The 21,344-nt window shown below is 38.5% G+C and overlaps 1 protein-coding gene across 1 annotated transcript in view; it reads right to left on the bottom strand.

The window, feature by feature from the left end:
* The window catches only part of NEO1 (neogenin 1), a 209,046-nt gene that overhangs the window by 122,180 nt on the left and 65,522 nt on the right, over window positions 1-21,344 (bottom strand). The gene's annotated exons all lie outside the window — the stretch shown is intronic.

A 21,344-nucleotide genomic window follows, 5' to 3' on the forward strand; every position in this document is an offset into this window, starting at 1 on the left:
TGTTTTGCCTGTTGCTTGATCACCCTGTCTTGACCCACAAAGTTTTACCTCTTCTCTTCTGCCCCTCCATGCTGTTGGGGAGCAGAGTGAGAGAGCAGCTGGGTGGGCAGCCAGCAGCTAGCCAAGGTCAACCCGCCACTAGTATTTTGCACAAAAATTTCCCATGACATGGAAGTATCAGATCTTCCAACAGAAATACCCTGTCCACCACTACTGGTGTAAGCAAATGGTTGAATAAAAGCAAAAGAATACAGTATGGGGGAAGAAAGAGGACAAAGCATGGGACAGGAAGAAGAAAAGTCTCCTCACACTCCATTTTCCATGGTGGTTAACTATATTACCAGCTCACCCTTTTGCAGCTTGCACAGAGGTGGTTGTGCAACCAACACAGACACAGGGCAGGACACAACTTGCTCACTGCAGTAGCAGTCTCAAAGTAAGTTTCCCTTTTTTTTTTTTTATGCTTGCACTTAAAACTAGTATTATCATAGAAACAGCCTGTCAGTACTCTTGACATCTTACCTTTCCCTCTCAATAGCGCATAGCTTCAAGTACATATTATGATTTTTTCTTTAAAGTCAGTACACTGTGTGCCTTCAATATAAGAAATGGAAAGTGGGACTCTGGGTTGCACAAATTAAACCATCCTAGTACAACTTTTCAAGCACGAGAATGGAGCCTGCTGGGGAGCACTAGGGTCTTGTAACCTCTAATTCAATGCCACTGCACACAGCCAGGACCCCAGATCAGAAAACACAAACACAAGCTCTCTTCATAGTCGTGATTATACATGAAAGAAGCTGTGACAGCTTAAGTCAGCTCTCACCTCTTCCACTTCTAACAAGCCTAAGGGTGAAATCTCTTACCAGTTATCTTCCTTTTTCAAGAGTTTGACCTAATCGGAAAAATTCTCATTTATCTCTTGTGAAGATTATTCTTTTACATTGTTTTAAATACTCATTTCCAGATAGGTCAACCCAATATTTTTACAAGTCTCACTTAACACATATGTATGAAGAATGCACTGAGAATTTAACAGTAATATGACCAATCTTGTCTAGGTTTTTAAAATTTATTTTGTAAATACCTAGTTCAGCACCTTGCAATTCTTCCTTTAAAAAGGGATAATGAACAACTGCTCAGACCAGGGACTTGATGTTGAAGTACACAAAATACCCATGGATGAAAAACACTGCATGGCTCTTCAATGTAAAAGGGTAGAAAAGGAATGCATGAGTTCACTACCTCCTGTGCCTCAACTTTCTGTTCATTATGAGCACCCACGTAAGTACAATTTTAATACATACTTCTTATAAAACTTGTATATACATTTCACCTGTAGAAATATAAGTCTGATCCAGGCCAACAGCACCACCTCTGGTGCTCTGCAATCAAAGCCTACTACAGAAGAGATTTATTTGAGCAAACCCACAAATCACCATCTTCACACACTATATTAAACATAAGACCTATAGTAAAAGACTGAAATCCACAATCTACCACATGGCAACATGTGACAGATCAAAAATGTTAATGCAATGAGAAGCAGCAGCATACCTGCTCTCTAGTTGTGGCTAACCAGAGATCTTCCAAATCCTTCCGAATAGCTGGACTGATTTCTAAAATATCAGATTTCTAACATACAGCTCACTTGTGTTTTGTCAAGTAATTCCTTCCATAACCTTGCACAGGTCCATCTCCAACCATTACACACTTACCCCCTCTTGGAGTTCTAGCTGGAGGCTCCTTCCACAATTTCATTCCTCTGAGAAGAAAGTGTTAGTTTCTACTCCCAGTGTATTTACAACCAAATTCTAGTCCTTTGATCTTGACTTTGTTTTTGTATTATTTTGCATCTTTTATATTTATCCATTACTCCCTACAAGGTATTCATATGAGTAAAAATCATAGATGCTTTCAATTTTCCTTCTGCTTAGTTAATGAAGCTACAATCTTTAGTTTCTTTTCCTCATTCCCCTAACCATCCTGTCCACCTTTAAGACTCATAATTGCAGAATCATTTGGGCAGGAAGGGACCTAGTCAGAGCAGAGTCAGGTGCGAGGTCAGAGCTAGTTACTCAGCATTTTTTCAGTCAGATCTTGAAAATTCCCATGGATGGAGACTGCACCACCTCTTGGGCAACCTGTTCTACCACCCAACTCTCTTCACATTGGAGAATTTCCTCCTTAAATCCAGATCTAACACCTCTTACTCTCTCACCACGCACCACTGGCAGGACGACAAAGACACAAGAGGCAACAAAGTGACAACAGACAAATTGAAATGCCTATTGTAATTTAAGATCACAGACATCCACATAAACATAACAAAATTGCTTCTCTGTATCTATGAAAAGATCTTCCCAAAAGATTTAACAATCACATTAGCTCTCTGCACATTGGCAGGCTACAGTCAATCCTATAATCCACCAACCAGCCGCCTTCTCTCATAAAATCGCTGGTCACTATGTCCCAACTTAGTACAATACCAAGAATATTGCCGTAGCTGCATGACCTTGCACACTGTGCTAATAAGTTTCACCATTATTCAGTTCCTAGCATCATTTAATTCTTCCTATAAGACCATCAAGGCCACATCAAGAGCAACAAGATCTCCCAAATTTGTAACACCTGCTAATTTATGAGTTATATACTTTGTTCTTATAGCAAAATGACTGATGAGGATGTTAAACATGATCTTTCTAAACTCTAGTCTCCAAGGCATCTTTCCATGCTGAAAAACTCCCTCTCAATATAATCCATTAAATTTTTGTAATTACCTCAGATGCTTATCAATCTCAATATTCTCATTTACATTTCTAGCATTTTGACCTTTAATAATTTCTAACAGGACAGCGCATCAAAACGCTGTGTTGTGGCATGCCCGTCCTATTATAGTGCTCTAAGACATCAATTGCTTCATCAGGAAACTCAGATGCAAACCACGGACAAAAGTCATGTACAGTTTAGCCTTCTTTCCATTTTCCTCTGTCTTAATTACCCTTGCCTTCAAAACCCCTTTAAAAAGGGCACAGTGTTGGGATCAGACTAATTGGTCTACTATCATACCTTGCCTTTTCGGACACACATTCTACATTAGTTTTTCTTCCAGAAGAATGTACTAGCCCCTCAATTCACAATTCATTAGAAACCTTTATTAAGAGACTTGCATATTAAGCCAATTCTTTCATCAGCCTGGAAGGGAGTCCTGGACCTCCTCTTTTTGTCAGATGAGCACCACGGCTTCTGTTTTCGCCTCAACCATAGCAATCTCTTTACCCTGTACAACTACCACTTGTACAATCATTATCTCAGCAACTTAAAGCACTAGTGAGGACGTAAAGGACTAACGCCCTGCAATTTCTAACATAAAGCTCAACTATGCTTTAATTTAAATCCCTTACTAATATTATTTACTTTTTGGACAACACAGGCATTGTATATTCTGTTGTGTGCAGATGCTCCATTAAGGTTAAATAAGCTTTGTTTAGGATGGTTTCATTACTCACTAGCAGTGAAATTAGAGTTCATTTTCTAGGTCATTTAAATGCTAGTAAAACCTTCATTTGATCATAGTTCTGTGGAGTTTTAAAATATATGTATTTTAATCTAAGCTATAATTTTGCTCTAAAGAGCAATTTTCTCTTTTTCTATGATTATTTGCAATTTGCACTGCTTAAAAGCCTCCATTGTGGAGGAGGACCCTTTTGCTTTAGCCATCAGACAACCACAAAACAATAATGATTTATTACAAGAGGCACTCTAAATATAATCCTTAATAACTATTAATTCTGAGACCTGTTTATAAACACAGAGGCAGGTCCCAGAGTACATACCTCCTGCAGCAGTATACTACTAGAAAATACCCTTTCATCTACTAGTCCAGAGCCTTTCCACTACACGGTTTCTCTTTTCCTCTTCAAAATATCAATGGAACAACTTGTAAGCTTGCATTTCCTTAACTTTCTAAAATCGTTTTCAAATGCATTACCATGTAAGCTAATTCAGTCTATTTAAACTATAAACACATTTAAAACTATTTTTAAAGTTAAAATTTTTTTAAAATAGGCACTTTCTACGTTCAATCGTTTGCATTTCCCAATCACATCCATCAACAAGACTACACAAGAAGATCTAATGAAAATTAGTTACATTTCTAATGAGCATGCAGCACCCACTCTTTACCCACATGTTGCAAGACATTCAGTTGAAGATATTACCCTTTTTCTTGCTAAATTAACATAATGATAAATGATACTTTGGGGCTCTGATATTAAAGATTATTTTTTCATGTTTGTACATATATTAATCATCCCGTAGCAGAACAAATAGATTATGTATTGACTTTAGGACACTGAAGGAAAACACTACTGATCTAGCAGGAGCACAGATTAATAAACTCTATTTAGGAAGGATGATTTTCCACTTGGAATGTTCTCTAAACATTGGCAGGAGAACACATAAGCAACAGTGCAATTCTCACATGCATACAATGGGAATTAGATGCACCACAAACTTCAAATTTTCTGCTAGGACAATGCAAATTGGGGGAGGGGAGGCAACTCTGTTCCTATTTTCTCCTCCACTTTTCTCTCTCCCCTCATCAAAAGACCAGAGCAATGCTAGGAATTTGAATGAACAATCTACTTAGTGCAAATCTTTTCCATTCAGATGGCATTCCCAGTCTAAGCATTACTGAGATTTGTGGCCCATTGTCTCAATTTTTGAAAAAGCAAAGATGTGCCTAGAAGAGCAATAATACCATGCTCCTGGAAAACACAGATGGTAAAAGTTCTGGCTGTAGTCTGCTGCCTTCAATGGAGCCAGTATTTCATCTCCTGTACTTTCCAGAAGAGGAAGAATTCATTGCACTAATGAGTTGCTAATCTAGTTCAGCAGTCTCTGTGCAGCCACAGTCAGTGTCAATCATTTTCAAGGAGGCTGAAAGAAAAAACTTCCATAATCAACAATTACTAAATAACTCATGTGACAACCTAAGTTCAGAGTAAATGCTTGCTTTCTGCTTTAAATACTGTCAGCAGTCACTGTAAATGCTTAATTTTATTTAACATGGACACTATTACCACACATATTTAATCTGCTTTAGAATCCTGCAAACCTTCTGCATCAATCTTGCCAAATCAAGACTGCAAAGCAACAATAATGAACTTCGTCATCTCAAGAGAGCAACTTCGTCATCTCAAGAGAGCAACTTCGTCATCTCAAGAGAGCAACTTCGTCATCTCAAGAGAGCAACTTCGTCATCTCAAGAGAGCAACTTCGTCATCTCAAGAGAGCAACTTCGTCATCTCAAGAGAGCAACTTCGTCATCTCAAGAGAGCAACTTCGTCATCTCAAGAGAGCAACTTCGTCATCTCAAGAGAGCAACTTCGTCATCTCAAGAGAGCAACTTCGTCATCTCAAGAGAGCAACTTCGTCATCTCAAGAGAGCAACTTCGTCATCTCAAGAGAGCAACTTCGTCATCTCAAGAGAGCAACTTCGTCATCTCAAGAGAGCAACTTCGTCATCTCAAGAGAGCAACTTCGTCATCTCAAGAGAGCAACTTCGTCATCTCAAGAGAGCAACTTCGTCATCTCAAGAGAGCAACTTCGTCATCTCAAGAGAGCAACTTCGTCATCTCAAGAGAGCAACTTCGTCATCTCAAGAGAGCAACTTCGTCATCTCAAGAGAGCAACTTCGTCATCTCAAGAGAGCAACTTCGTCATCTCAAGAGAGCAACTTCGTCATCTCAAGAGAGCAACTTCGTCATCTCAAGAGAGCAACTTCGTCATCTCAAGAGAGCAACTTCGTCATCTCAAGAGAGCAACTTCGTCATCTCAAGAGAGCAACTTCGTCATCTCAAGAGAGCAACTTCGTCATCTCAAGAGAGCAACTTCGTCATCTCAAGAGAGCAACTTCGTCATCTCAAGAGAGCAACTTCGTCATCTCAAGAGAGCAACTTCGTCATCTCAAGAGAGCAACTTCGTCATCTCAAGAGAGCAACTTCGTCATCTCAAGAGAGCAACTTCGTCATCTCAAGAGAGCAACTTCGTCATCTCAAGAGAGCAACTTCGTCATCTCAAGAGAGCAACTTCGTCATCTCAAGAGAGCAACTTCGTCATCTCAAGAGAGCAACTTCGTCATCTCAAGAGAGCAACTTCGTCATCTCAAGAGAGCAACTTCGTCATCTCAAGAGAGCAACTTCGTCATCTCAAGAGAGCAACTTCGTCATCTCAAGAGAGCAACTTCGTCATCTCAAGAGAGCAACTTCGTCATCTCAAGAGAGCAACTTCGTCATCTCAAGAGAGCAACTTCGTCATCTCAAGAGAGCAACTTCGTCATCTCAAGAGAGCAACTTCGTCATCTCAAGAGAGCAACTTCGTCATCTCAAGAGAGCAACTTCGTCATCTCAAGAGAGCAACTTCGTCATCTCAAGAGAGCAACTTCGTCATCTCAAGAGAGCAACTTCGTCATCTCAAGAGAGCAACTTCGTCATCTCAAGAGAGCAACTTCGTCATCTCAAGAGAGCAACTTCGTCATCTCAAGAGAGCAACTTCGTCATCTCAAGAGAGCAACTTCGTCATCTCAAGAGAGCAACTTCGTCATCTCAAGAGAGCAACTTCGTCATCTCAAGAGAGCAACTTCGTCATCTCAAGAGAGCAACTTCGTCATCTCAAGAGAGCAACTTCGTCATCTCAAGAGAGCAACTTCGTCATCTCAAGAGAGCAACTTCGTCATCTCAAGAGAGCAACTTCGTCATCTCAAGAGAGCAACTTCGTCATCTCAAGAGAGCAACTTCGTCATCTCAAGAGAGCAACTTCGTCATCTCAAGAGAGCAACAGGAGGCTGCAGAGGAATTCACTTTTTCCCTGCCCATGGCAGGGTCACATACCCTTACTACATGGTCACAAGCCCATCAGATCAAGTCTTGGCGAGCATTTTTGACATGTGCCCAACTCTCCTCTACTGCTATTCCACAGGCTGCAATTAAACTTAATACTTTGGGTAAGCACTAAATAGCTCAAAACACATATTTTACATGTTTATGCAAGTAACTGTTTCCCACAGCTGGTTTCAGGCTTTTTTGTGGCATCTCAATGTACTCAGCAAATTGTCTTCCCCATTTTTTCCCCTGATTATTTCTATTGCAGCAGGGAAAATGTAAAACACAGGAGCAGCTGACAGTTTTTCCCAAAGCATTACCTCCTGTATACCAGCTATGAAAATCCTATTGCCCAAAATTACTCTTACACAAGTTTCTCATAACTTACCCAGGTCTACACTAACTTTAGCAGTATCATCTACTAACTCTGCCACCCTATAGCTTTCACCTTCCAATCATTCTGCATTAAACCATTCTGTTCAAACACAAAGAGACTGAATGATTATGCAAAATACTGATAATTTTAAGACACCAATTTTTCCCCCATTCTTGTTTGCCTAACTGAATCTGAACTTATTACAAATCCACAATTCTATTATTACTTTATTAAAATAGCCTCTTGGGAAGCATGAAGATTTTAGCAATGCAAGTAGGTAAAGAAGTATAGAAACATGATACTCTATTGTTAAAATAGCTACATCTGTTATCCTTCAGTGAAGCAGCAGATCTTAAAAGATGCTGCATATTTTGTTCACACATCAGCTTCTCACCCAAACCCTGTTAAAGAATTCATAAATCCAGCCATCTGTGGTCACTTCATTAAATTATTGTAGCTCCTTTCCTTCTCCTTTGCTTGAACATTATTCAGCATCATTTGTCTGAGTGGCAGAGGTGTGAAACATATTTTAAAATACATATTTCATGAATCTCACTAGCAAATAGATTAGACTTCATAATTAGAAAACATTCATGGAGAACAGTACTCCAGCATTACCTGAATTAAGATAAGGCCAGATGCTTCTAGTCATTCCCACAAAGGAGAAACACGAACATGAATAATTTTTCCCCGCCTTGCTTAGACAAATTAGGAGAGAATGCAACCTGACCTAAAATCTGGGCAGGAGACAACTAGTCAGGGGAGACAGAGTATTCTTAGAAGGATTGTAACATGAAGAGAGGAAAACCTACCAAACATCCTTGCTGGCTAATCTAAAGCGAGAAGCATGAGGAATACGCAACAAGAATGAGAAATTTCCATACGTAACTAGAATCCTGACTTTGTTAAACACAGACTCAGCAGCATAATTAACATGGCATATACTGATTTAAAAAGGTGTCGGTATCCCCTGATAAGAATTAACAGAGGAAAAGGAAAGGATGTCATTGTACCTATCAGTAAGGTACACATTGGCATATCTACCTATACACATATAATTAACACACACAGAGTAACCCTGTATGACCTCAGAGCTGTTTTGAACAGGCAATTGAACTAGAGATCTCCCAAGGCCCCTCCCAAGTTTGATTATCTGAAGACACTATGGTATGGAGAAGCTATACAGAAAAATATGGTGAGAGAAAGCAAAATGTTGCACCAAATATTGTGCAAAGAGGAGCAGAATTACATCTGTCAAAACAAACTTCTAAACAGGGGAAGTTTGAGCAAAACTGATCATGCCCTGGAGCCCAGGGTCAGATTACACAAATCTGAGGTTGCCACCACCCGTCTCAGACTTGGATCTGAGCTTTGCCACAGAACCACAAATTGAAAACAAAACAAAGAAACCACATATACAAAAATTTAAGAGGGTGTTTGGACTAGTAAAACACATCAGGATATTCTGAAGTCTTATCTGGCATTAAAATAAATTCTGTGAGGAACTTTTAACAGAAAGTTGTCCCTTATGTACCCAGTGGTAGACTTTGCAAAACCTAGTATTCCTGGAAGCCCAAACTGAGATACAACAGCATAAGAACACAACCGTGTAAGTGTCAGAAAAACCTCACAAATTTATGTAAATCAAATCTGACAGAGTATTACAGATCAATTCTGACCCTGAACCAGGACACAGAAAACTCAGAGTACCTGTTGAACTCAGGCCATCAATGGAAACAGAGAGATCCTGACTTCTTAAGAAATTTTGCTTAGCCTGGGTGTAAAGAATTTTTGCAAACCAGGACATGATAATCCCACGTGAGCTTCTCTCGCAAAAGCTTGATGAAAAAGTGAGACAAGTGTCGATAAGATAATCCTGCTGAAAGCAGTAGACTTCTGACTGGCAGCACAAGATTGAGTAAGAGACAAGTCAAACATTTAGAAATAACTAACACCAGTTTGCCAAATGCTACCTTTGACAGAAGTCCCAGGAATAACAAAGTATTAAAACAGACCAAGAAATAAAGAGGAGAGATGATGTACATCCCCATATTGTATCAACTGCCGTATGGGTTCCTGACACAAAAAAGGAAAAAAACAAACAAACAAAAAACCCACCCCACAAGACAGCTGAGCACATGCTTGCTATTCTTTGAGACATCCCAATGCCTGTAGTGATGATCCAGGCTTACAGCCTGGCTAGCTGCAGCTCCAGGAGAAGCAGTAGAGGAAAACTGCTCTACCAACCATCTTTGTTTATGAACAAGTAAGAGCGGCTCTGAGAAGGGATGAACGTCTGGTGGTTGCTAACTTCAAAGTAAAAGATAGGAAGACAAAAGAAATTGGAAGATCAAATAAACTTTTTTCTTCTTCCGAGTCAAAAATAAGTGGGCTACCAGCATAAGGCATTTCATATTGAAAACTAATTTATTGATTACTCAAACATATTTGTCCTTTCTGACCTATGGAAGCATATTTTAACAGCAGGTCACCAACAATAATGAAAGACTGTGAGGTTGTCCAATTTAACAAGATTGCTCTGCAACTGCAGAACGTGTCCTGGCAGAATTTCTGATGAAGATTAACTGAACATGTACAGCTGCTCAAACTAGGAGTGAAGCAGTTATGGAAAGCCCCCTAGCATAATACGTTGCAGCTATATTTTAAAAAGCTAATAATGTAGAGGGAAGAAATGCTAGCAAGAAGTGAATCCAGCTTCCTTGATGAGAGTAGCTCAGAAACCCTTTGGAGGAATGGAAGAGATCAGAAAATAAGAACTGATCTTTGATAAGGTATTGAAAGTGTTAAAAAACAAGGACAACAAATCTAGAGAATGGACCAAGGCTAAACAAACAAATCCAAATTCTAGTCAGGTGACTAGGATTTGGATCTCTCAAGAAGAGACTGATAAATTATTCCAGGAATGAAGTGGGAACAAGAAAGGTGATTCAAGGAAAATAAAAAATACAGAGGTCAATGATGACAACCATAAACTACAGTAAGTGTAGTGGGGGGTGAGGCGGGGGGGTTCATCCATGGCACAGCAGAAGGTCAGGCTCAGAAAGTGCTGCAAGAAATGGTACAGGGATACTGGAAAAATAATATCTGCTAATGGAGTAGGTGAAATAATAGCTCCATTAAAATCAGAGACAGGACTTGGCAATTAAAGGGCCAAAGAACAGAAAAGCTTGAGCACCAACAGCAGCAGTTCAAGGCAGCAGGAAAAGCTGTAGTAGCCACAATGAATTCCAGCTATACACACAGACACAGGGAAACGTGGTAAGTAGACATTTCTAAGACTACAGAAAAATGAACTGAGAGGGTGCATGCAAACTACGGAATAATTTATTTGGTACTGGTCTAATAGCGAGGGCAATGAAGAAAGCACTGTGTGATCTTAAGAGAATACCTTAACGTATGCAGATTTTCTTATCATTTAAGAAACCTCAGGACTTGATCAATAGACTGCCTGCTCACAATTACTCTAAAACAAAATCAATAGCCCTAACAAAAGAAGAATAAGATCCAAGAATCCTGGTGAAAGAAAAGGGCTTGACAGGCTAAATAATTTTAGATCCAGGCGAGGCTATCAATTACAAAAGCTCATGTGAATGAGCTATTCAAAGAAGATTAACACACAGAGAGGACAGTCATGATAAATTTATCAAGAAACTGGAAGAAAGGAAAGATCAGAAAAACTTTTGCAGGCAACTCTATAGACAGTGACAAAGATGGCTGGTACCTGACGACAGACATTTAGAGATAGGAAGTAACCTAAACATTTCACAGAGAAGTACTCAGAATCCATAAATAGCAAAGAAACCCCTCCAAATAGACTACTTGAAGACCAACATAACAGAAGATATAAACACAAAGGAGAAAAAACTTATACAGATACAAACATCTAGCTGGAAAAAAATGATGCCTAGAGACAACAAGGATGCATGGCAGAAAAGGAGGAGAAACACTAGAAGAAGTATAACTAGCAAACTATTTGACAAAACTGTAGTTCACTCAAAGGGATCTGGATTAAAAACAGCTAAGCTGTGGATTATCACACCCCTGACCCTTGAATCATGGCCAGTTGATAGCAGTTAAGCTCTTCATATGAGTGATACTTTTTTTTAAAGGTCTCTCCATAATGAAGCCTTTCTTTGCTTTATTTTTAATGTGATCAATTTAAGAACAGTCACAAGAGAGCAGACTGAGTGCATCTAATCCAGGAGTGTGACTTCAGAAGCTATTAGAGAAGGAAGAGCAACACCTTTACAGAAACCTATAAATTATCTAGAGACATTTCCCTACATTCCTCCCCCCCCAAACTAGGGGTTTATATATGCAAATTAGTAGGAGTTGTAGGGGTTTTTTAGTAATTTAACACTTTTACTTCTAGTGTACTTACGTGAATGATGAGACATAACCTATGCTTTTAAGGCTGTTACCAAGAACTAACCTCACTGAAATCAACCACAACAAGTTTTGTAACTTTATTTTTCATTATTAAAAATAATTTCTCTCTATTGTGTCTCCTTTTCAGTGTCATTAAACTTCCTCTTGAATTTCTATTATGAAAAAATTAAGAATTTGTCATACACACACTTCTGCCATGATATTTCTTACCCTTACTGCTTTTGTGACATCTTTCATTTGGGTAGGTGTGATAGTACAAGTACCTCTCGTTTCAAAATGCAATATTCAGTTGATCCATTACCAGCGTGGAGACCCTTCACTTCTACATTAACTAAAGCTGAAATCCCTTGTTGAATCCCACACTAGAAAATGCAGCAAGTCAAGAATACAGGCTGCATATGTAACTATCACTTGCCTGACAGTTTGGGATTTAGTGAGCAATCTATGCAAAAACTTGTCAAACAAAATTACAAAAGGGATTTGCTGGGGCTGACATGCAGAACATAAATAAGGAAAAATACATATTTCAGTGAAAATATTAGCAAACAAGAAAGCCAATCTAAAAGTTCATCCAACTTTCTTGTTTAGGGTGTTGATGCATCGTCAATATGCTCTCACTTCCTACTTTTGTATCACCATCTACAATCACCCATCAACAGATCATCTACTATAAACCCAAGTGATTGTAGAAATTTGGCATTGAAGCTCCCTTTCACAGAATTCATGCTTCTCTAGAAGTTAACTATATTGCCTTCCTTGTTTTCAAAACCAAAGGTCAAGATCTGAATGTATACTGCAAAAGAGCTTTAATTATTATTTACAGTAAGTATATATTATATTTTGAAGTACATTAACATAAATACAACTTTGCCCATTAACCAAACACACAAAGGATACTGTCTTTGCTAATTACAAAACTTATCAATTTAAGTTGCAAACTGGTAAAACCTTACCTTTTGGTTTATAATGACAGGAAATGTGGCACTTAATGCCTAATTAAGAAAAATCTTAATGAATGACCACAGGATTTAAATACTTCTGTGCTGTGTATTTAAGAATCAAGAAGATTAGCTACCACAGCCATCTTAAAAAAAAAAGATAGCGCAGCAAGAAGGGAAATTTCTGCTACCTGTAAATGGGATAGCTGGTAATGCACCTCTGAGGTTTCATTCATTTCGATTTTTTTCCTGCACCTACCCTTCACAGAAAAGGATCCATAATCATCCCCCCACCCTTTTCTGACTGGGCTCAGTAAAGGATCTCTCATTGCACTAAACGTTAACTCCATTCTAGAAAATACATACTAGTTTGGGGTTTTTTTCCTACTGAAGCAGGAAATTCAGGCACAAGTGTTACAGATCTACTTGTGCTCCCTCTCCTATAGCTACAGAAGAGGATTGGTCACCCTCCAGTAAGCACAAATAAGCTTTAACTAGCTCACCAACCTGTGCAATTAGGGACAGAGATAGTATTAATCAGAGTAGGCTGTTTGATTTTATTTGATATTAGGCAAAATGACTTTAAAAACAAAAACTTAAGAAAACCTGTGTTTTTAAAATAGAAACAGTGGGTTTAATATCATTTAACTAGCAAATTAGAATCTCTTCACCTAGGCTATAACTTGATCATTAGATATCAATGAAGAGTTTAAAAATAAGCAGGTCTAAAATTCTCCTGCTGTGGGCTTTCACCCAGGATTAGAATAATCAGTTTGGCTGCAGACAAACTGTACAGCTATGTGCTTTGGATGTGACAAAAAGCTGCCTGATATTAAATCAGAACTTGGTATTCTACTTTCATATGAGTTGCTGGAGAGAACACAGCACTCCAAAAAGCAGGATAAATTAACTGGATAGACAAGGACTTGAAATCAAGGCTTGAGGAATTACAGGAAGCAATTCCTGGCATGCACACCACAAAAATAAGGGAGAAAGACCAATTGCTGCAGAAGAGGGAACAGGACCTGGATCAGAAGCAACACTTCTTCCCCTCCTAATTCTAGAGGAGTTTCTATGCTGATACCCTGCTGATATCTCCAACACTTTCAGTTCACGTATGAAATGACACAGTTTTAGTGCGATTAGATTTCTACTGATTCATTTAAAAAGCATTATTTCAGCTATAATCAATTCCAACTCCTCTCCTGCCAACCCCGCAAAAAAGAATTAAATTAAACCAAATTCTAGAAGAAAAATTGTACCCTCACCCTCTAATACCATGCGAGACATTCCAGATCAGAGTAAAACATCAACATCATTACCTTCTGGCATTTGTTTGGGTTTTGTTGGAAAGGAGGAAGGAAATGAGTCTCTAAAAGGCAAACTTTTCAGGTTGCACACCCAAAAAGTGAAACACTCAATATCATCAATTACTTCAATCACTTAAGCTCCCATCTCCCAAATTTATGCAGTTACTGTTCAAAAAAAGTAAATGATTGGGGAAAAAAGCCTATGAATTCATTCTTCCTAACGTTACACTGAAAGCATTTATAATAGTTATTCTGAATCTGGATCTTTGTTTTCAGTCCAAGTACTAATATACATCAGCCCAAGGTCTCACAGATTTTTTTTTTCCCCCTACTCTAACTGGACAAATGTGAATTGTAAGAATTTAGAATGACATATAAGGTAGAACATTTATTGCCTTAAACGTCTAAAATCTCACATTTCTAATAACAGCTCACAGAAATGGTACAAACTATGGTTTCATTAAAACCACCTTTCCCCTTTACTTGTCATTGACATGAAAAGCATTTTGATCTAAGCCAATTTATGAAAAAAGTATATTTTATATATATAGAAAATGTATTTTTGCAAGAAAAATTTATCACCCGTTTCACTTTTATTGGTTAATTGCTCTTAAGTACGCTCCACTGAAGTACCTATGCTCTTAGGTTTTTTTCTAATTCCAAGGTACGGAAAGTTCTTTTCATGATGATCAAATCAAGATTCCCCCCCCATTCTGAAAGAAAATACACAGCACTGAGTAAAAAAATAAGTGCTGTTATTTCTAACCTAACTGCATCTCCAAGGAGCTGGTATATGCACATAGTTTGTTCTGCTTAGCCACTAAACTAAGCTTCTCTCTTCTCCTTAGGGATGGCAGACACACGCCCCAATAAGAAATACAACACTGTTCAGTTGTAATCTTCAAAGTTCGGTAAACGTTGCAAAAACATGCGATTCCAGAACCATGCAGGCCGGATACTTTTTTTTGCAGTTCTTAGTAGTCATGGCAGTAGGCAGAGATAAAATTTCAACCCAAATTAATGTTTAAGCAAAATTCTTATCTATGCACCATTATTTAATACATAAATTATTTTGATATCAAACAGCTAAATACTAGAACATACCAGAAATTAATTTGTCACAACATACCTCCTTGACCATGTGCCTTGCAGACATCTAGCTTTAACTGCAACAACACATCCATCCAAGTCCTCCTCCCTCCCACAAACTGCGCTCAGGGAATAATCCTATCCTAAATAATAATTTCTTTGCCTCAACTTTGCCTACTGCATATCACCCAAACACTCTAATGGATACAAAATTACTTATTTCTACATGGTCTTCTCTCAGTGTGATCTTTTACAGAATCTTGGTACATTATAAAAAGTAATACTCTAAATTTATTGAAGAGAAATTCTTTATTAGGCCATCAAGAAACAGGCAAAGCATGGAGACCCTCTTTCAACCATATAATGAGCCTGCAATGGAAGCAATCTCCTGGCTCGTCACTGAATTCCTCTAAGCCACATTATATTAAATACCACAGTAATTGCTCATCCAAGCCTCCTATAATTTCAGTAGCAGTTATACAGACAGCTCTTCTAGTCATCAATTTGGAAGCCCAAAGCTAGATATTGTCAAGATGCAAATAAACCTTAAAAAGGCAATCTAGCCAGCTAAATCATGGAATAACTTCACAAGTGAAGTTCGTTTTCTACATATGATGTATTGACATCAAGTCAATCACATTGGTCAAGCGCAACTCAAGGGCTTGACATCCTGAGAGGTTCTGTGCAGTGTCATGCAGGGGTTTAGATAATACAGTTCACATCTTTCCTCCTCTGGTCATAAGACCTCTGCTTACTAAGGAACCATCTTCACTTTCTACAGTCAAAGGACCTTCTGCAGACAAAGGACTTACGTATCTTCCAAGCTGTACGAGACCTGAGAGAGCTATTATCGAGGAGCATTTCTTTCACCACACAACTCTATCCCATTTCCTGGCCCCCAAGTTCAATTCTGTACATGGATGGAGACAGGTCAGCAGGAACAAAAGTGATTGTGAACTGTATATCGTATGGATACAACCACACCATATACAAAGGGACAGGTAATGCACAGTCAGCACGTTCTGACATTTAGCCTACTTGATTTCACAGAGGAAAAGTAGTACTACATAGGTTTTAAATGAAGTTCTGAAAAGAAAAACAGTGAAGACTAGTTTTGTTAATGCAACTACAAAAATCCCTCTGCCATGCCACAGCAGTAAGATCCAAAGCCAGAGGCTTCAGCAGTCCGGCTGAGTCTAAACTACACAATCAGCTGAATGAACTAGCAGGAGGAGGAGGAGGATGTATTCAGGTGTCGTGGTTTAGCGGCAGCTCCGCCCCACACAGTCGCTCGCTCACTCCCCACCGGTAGATGGGGGAGAGAATCAGGAGGGTAACGCTCGTGGGTTGGGATAAGAACAGTTTAATAATTAAAATTAAAAGAAAACAACAGTAGAAATGCAATGTAAAGGGGAACAACGAGAATTAAAAGAAAACAACAGTAGAAATGCAATGTAAAGGAGAACAACGAGAGGCGCAAAGCCCCGGGGGAAGGGAGGGGGGTGGAAGGGAGGGGAGAGGGGGAACGAACCGCCGGAACAAACTGCCCGCGCCGCAGCCGCGCGCCGACCCGACGCCGCGCCGCCTCCGCGCTGGCGCTGCAGCTGCCCCCACCTCAATATATTGGTCATGGTGTCACATGGTATGGAATGAACCTGCCATTGGCCAGTCGGGGTCAGCCGCCCCCACCATGGCCCTGCCCCTCCCAGCCCCCCCCCGCCACGCGGCAGAGCGCGGGAAGCTGGAAAGGTAGCCGACCCCCACAGTGAGGAGAATTAACCCCTTCTCAGCCAAAACCAGCACATCAGGTCAGAAAAGCAGAACTCTACAGAGAACACCATGCCGAGGGGCACAAAGTGCTAGAGCATACTTGGAATTAAACTCCAGATCTTTCTTCCAAGTACGTACACAATGTGCTTCAGTCCACACAAGCAAATACTAGTTGTGCATGGTAAAACAGGAAGTCTATCAAGATTTCAGTATAGTTTTCAACACAAAACAATACTTGAAGCTTCACCATGATAGTTTTCAGAATTACTCCTCAGGAAGAAACAACGTTCATTCTGGACAGTGCTGCACCTGCAATGTTTTCAGATGGTTCTGAAAGAAATACCATGTTTTCATTAAATACAAACCTGCCTTTTCTGATTATTGAACCCTTTTGATACTACATGGGAGGAATATTTCTTAACAGAAGTGATTTGCCTGTAATTTTTCTAAAAGTAATTACAAAATGAAGGTTCGAAAATAAAAATTCTATTAATATTTAAATGAGAAATAATAATATGAAGGAGTTTATTTAATTGAGATGGGAGAAACAAAGGTCATAAGTTATCACCAAGTGCTTTTTGAATTAATGAAACTCAGGCATACCTAAAGTTAGTACCTAGGCAGCGATACAGCTATCTCATCACAGCCGAACAAGTTATATACAAAGCTCAAAGCCAAGTATTATCAAATGCAAAGATAAGTAGAAGAGGAAGAAAAACAGATGGATTCACCATGGGGGAAAAGCCAACAAGAATGGAAATAAATAATTTAGTGAATAGTCTTTAAATGGACATATAGAACTGGATAAATTCATATGAAGAAATGCAGTGCCACTGTCATGTTTCAGGCCTTTTGGATGTTCATATACCTGTCCTCTCAATAATAGCTTTATGAGAGCTTTAGCTAAGTAGTAGTAAATAGCAACGGGGAAAAAACGTATCTCAGGAATATTTTTAAGCTAGTATCATTATACTTTTTACTAGAATACATATTTATTTTTCCAAGATTAATTGCAGACAGTTCCCTAAAATGTTGTAAAGCCTTTTTTTAATCCATGCTTTGTAAGAGCTATTCCAACCTTTCACCCTTTTTAAGATCTAACTGGCACTTAATTACCAAAGACAGATTTGTATTTCAAAAGCCAATTAAAAAAAAAAAACAGAACATACTGTAGTAAGGCACTGATTAAAAAGTGTTGTGGTTTTACATAAATTAGGCAGTTCTTTTGACTCTCCCTAGTTCAAATCCATCATAATAATGGTAAAAGCTATAAATCACATGGATTATGTTACCACCACACTGTCTCCCTCCACTGCCCTGATGTTTGCGTGGTTTTGAAGAAAGCAAAACCACTTTTAAAAATATATTAATAATTTCACAAATCCAGAGTAGAGCATGATAACATGGTTAAGTTTGCACAGCAAGAGGAAGCAAAGAAAGAAAGTAACACCATAAACCCCAACCTAGACCTTCATTTGCTAGAAGGAACCAAAACATGGAAGCACACACTGAACAAGAGAGAGATACCTGTATCCTGAAACTACTCATTAAAGAAAACTAACAAACTTCTTTCTGTTTGCAGTTTCTAAAAATCAAATTTGTTCTACTAGAAGTCTGGTAGAGCAGTAAATAACTTATTCTCAAGGCATAGTAGAATACAATGTCAAGTTACAGGCTAATCGTGCTGATGTAAAGTATTCTTCATAATGTAATACCCTATATCATAACATCTGACTTGTTTTTTATATCACATGAAAAACTAGATTAAAGAATGAAAAGATCAATTTCTATTGAGTCTCAGTTTCTACAGAAACTTTGAATCTCACACCTCAAAAAACCTGAAGAGTAAAGGCTTCTCATCTATTATCACATATGGAAAAGGTTCTTTAAACGCTCATTGTCAAACACACTACAAACTTGCAATTCCACATCATCATCAATTTTCCCCTGCCACAACACTTTTATAGTGCTGTGTCAGAAACAAACTGAAGCAAGAAACCAAGAAAGTAGGTCTCTAACATAATGCATTCAGTCAATGTCTGAACAGTCGACGCTCAGGTATTTGAGTGTTTCGGTTTGATTTTTTCATACAATGGTTGACTAAGCCCCTCTGTCACCTTGCAACACCTTGCATTATCAATATCTGTCATCCTATGGCAACAGAAGAGCTTCAGTTTCTGACATTCAAAAAACTTTTAGATCTGTCAATGTAACATATGAAAAGGCCTTTAAATATTTGAGAAATTTATCAAGATTGATCAGCCTTTAGACCTTTATGCAAGACTCACTACAGGTGGATTGCTCAGCGCTATCTATCAGCTGTTAAGGCAAACAGTGCAGTTGAGACTAAAAATTTGAAGCTTGTATTCATTCATACGTATGATGTAATGCAGCCTGTTTTTACTGAATCTTCTTTGCCCTGGCCTACATTATTCACCAGAATTTGTCATTTACAGGTAATGAAGTAATTTAATGAGTAAGTAGCAGTTAAAACATGCAAGCTACACTTCATAATATTCTCTTTTAAAGAAATCAGGTACAATTGCAGTACAACATTCACACACCCCATATGAATTCGACATACCGCTGTTTAATTAAGAAGAAAATTAGCTGCCTCCCACTGTTATCTTGAGGCTGAGGAGAGCCCTTATTCTGCTAACTATCCCCACGCTTTCCACAGCCTGAAAGCTTCCAATTGGGGTGGGGGAAGAAATATTAAAAACCTCTGATAAAACTGAGGGATTCAAATGAGGTTGAGAAATGCAATATAGTTAAACCAGAATTTAAATATTCCATCTTTTATTCCAACGCCTTCAGGAACCAAAGCTACCCTTCCCCCCAACTAAAGGATTAAACTCTGTGTAGTCTTGCACAGCTCTTGGCACTTAACTGAGTTAATAAATAGATTGTCGCACACCTATATTTGACAAATCTTTTGGAGCAGCAGCAGAAGTTATGCACACTGCAGCCAGAGGATGCTCTTGTGCAGGTTTCCAACTTAATAGGATGGCATAACGCAATGCAGAACATGCCATCAAGAGCATTTCCTCTAGCTCTGAACAAAAAATTACAGTTTTTGTTACATGGAATTGATCAATAATTTTCCAATACAGCTGTTAGGCCAACATGAAACAAATGGGCAACCACTTGTGTGGTAAACATTGGTACTGCCTTGGGTTAGATGATATTTGTTCCATTTTCTAGCACTGACTTTTTGAAAGCAAAGCTCACCAGAATTGCATTGGGTTTTGGGTGGTGTTTTTTTGTTTTGGTTTTTGTTTGTTGGGGTTTTTTGTTTGTTTGTTTTTAAATTCTAAAAGGCTCTAAGATTCCATCCTTTTAGAAACTATCAATTAAAACAGCCTCTTCTACATTGATGCAGGAAAATTGAACTGGAAATTCTGAAGACATTTTGGATTGCCTTCATTTTTAACCCCATTAACCTCACCTAGTGATCATATAGACCAGAATGATAACAGAAGCAAGATGTTGAATGATCTCATGTGGAAACCAGCAGAATTAATCATGACAGCAGTAGTGTAAGAAGGTAGTAATTGCCCAAGATAAGTGTGTGAGAACTGCTTTTATTATCCTCATTGCCAAACTTATAAATGCATTTCTCGTTCAGAGACTCTGAAAGTCACTCCTTTAAGGTATAAAACATCGATTTATTTATTTATTTCTGACATTTCTGATGTTTCACAACAATGCTACAAGCTAACTTAATCAAAACAACATCAGAATATAAATGAGAGTAAGCAGCAGCTCTGGGAGATGCTGTAACACTAGTCAGAAAGAATTCATTACCTCGAGACATTTATTAAGCAAAGAAAAAAAACCTGTTTGAAAAAGGCTGGCAAACATCATTACAGTAACAAAGTAAAACTGCTCCACAGGCTCTTTCCTAGTTATATTGCCTCAGTTTACTTCTTTTTGTTGGTTTTTGAAGCCTCACTCTTACAAAAGGAATCCTAAATCTCTTCCAGATATACAGTTAACAGTCTGACACTCCCAGCCCTCGAGATATAAACAAATGACATTCTGAAGACAGATCACTTTCCCCAGTCACCTTCAATTTTACCTGCAAACTTCACCAGTTACTGCTTTCTACCCCCTAAATAAAAGCTATTACATGACCTCATGTCTAAAGGTTACTCAAAACATCAAAGGTGAGGTTATGACTTGGGCTTCTTAATGTCTGTCAAGAAAGTTTTAAGCCTTTCGTTGTTTGTTACTTTTCAAACTTCCTTGTTCACACCTGATACTCAACCACCAGAGAAATACAAAACCCCAGCACTCTTGCTTTCTCCACCACGCTTCCAGTTCTTTAAGGATTGTACACATAGCTTGCTTTCAGGAGCAGATAATTCTCAACATATGAACAGCCAGAGAAATGTATTTTTAAGGGTTTTTATATGTGAAGTAGAATCCTACTCTTTTTTCCCCTTCTATGCTGTGGTAAATCTTCATTGTGACTACATGTACCTGACACTTTTTTAATCCATTCAGTTCAAGTTTCTTCATTTTCAGCATTTCCTGGAAAATACACATTAAGCCGCTTAAAGGA

This window comes from Phalacrocorax carbo, chromosome 7, assembly GCF_963921805.1.
Source record: "Phalacrocorax carbo chromosome 7, bPhaCar2.1, whole genome shotgun sequence".
Lineage (NCBI taxonomy): Eukaryota > Metazoa > Chordata > Aves > Suliformes > Phalacrocoracidae > Phalacrocorax > Phalacrocorax carbo.